Source organism: Eriocheir sinensis, chromosome 52, assembly GCF_024679095.1.
Source record: "Eriocheir sinensis breed Jianghai 21 chromosome 52, ASM2467909v1, whole genome shotgun sequence".
NCBI classification, from domain to species: domain Eukaryota; kingdom Metazoa; phylum Arthropoda; class Malacostraca; order Decapoda; family Varunidae; genus Eriocheir; species Eriocheir sinensis.
This window is the reverse complement of record NC_066560.1, coordinates 953,540-953,855: the sequence shown is the minus strand read 5'-3', so window position 1 is coordinate 953,855 and position 316 is coordinate 953,540.

Below are 316 nucleotides of genomic sequence, written 5' to 3'. Positions count from 1 at the left end.
TCAGACCCCCAAAACAGCCCCAAACACTCATTTCTTGAACCTATAACCCCCTGACAGCTTCTCCCTCTCTCTCTCTCTCTCTCTCTCTCTCTCTCTCTCTCTCTCTCTCTCTCTCTCTCTCTCTCTCTCTCTCTCAGCCCTTCCCTTTCCTTTACGCTCTTTCTCAGGCCCTAAATCAGCCCCAATCACCCACCACTCTCTCTCTCTCTCTCTCTCCCTGTCTCTCAGCCCCAATAGGCGCACCTAACAATACCATAGCCGAACCAGGATTCAGTACGTTTCCTAAGTAAAAGAAGATAATGTTATACTTGTATTT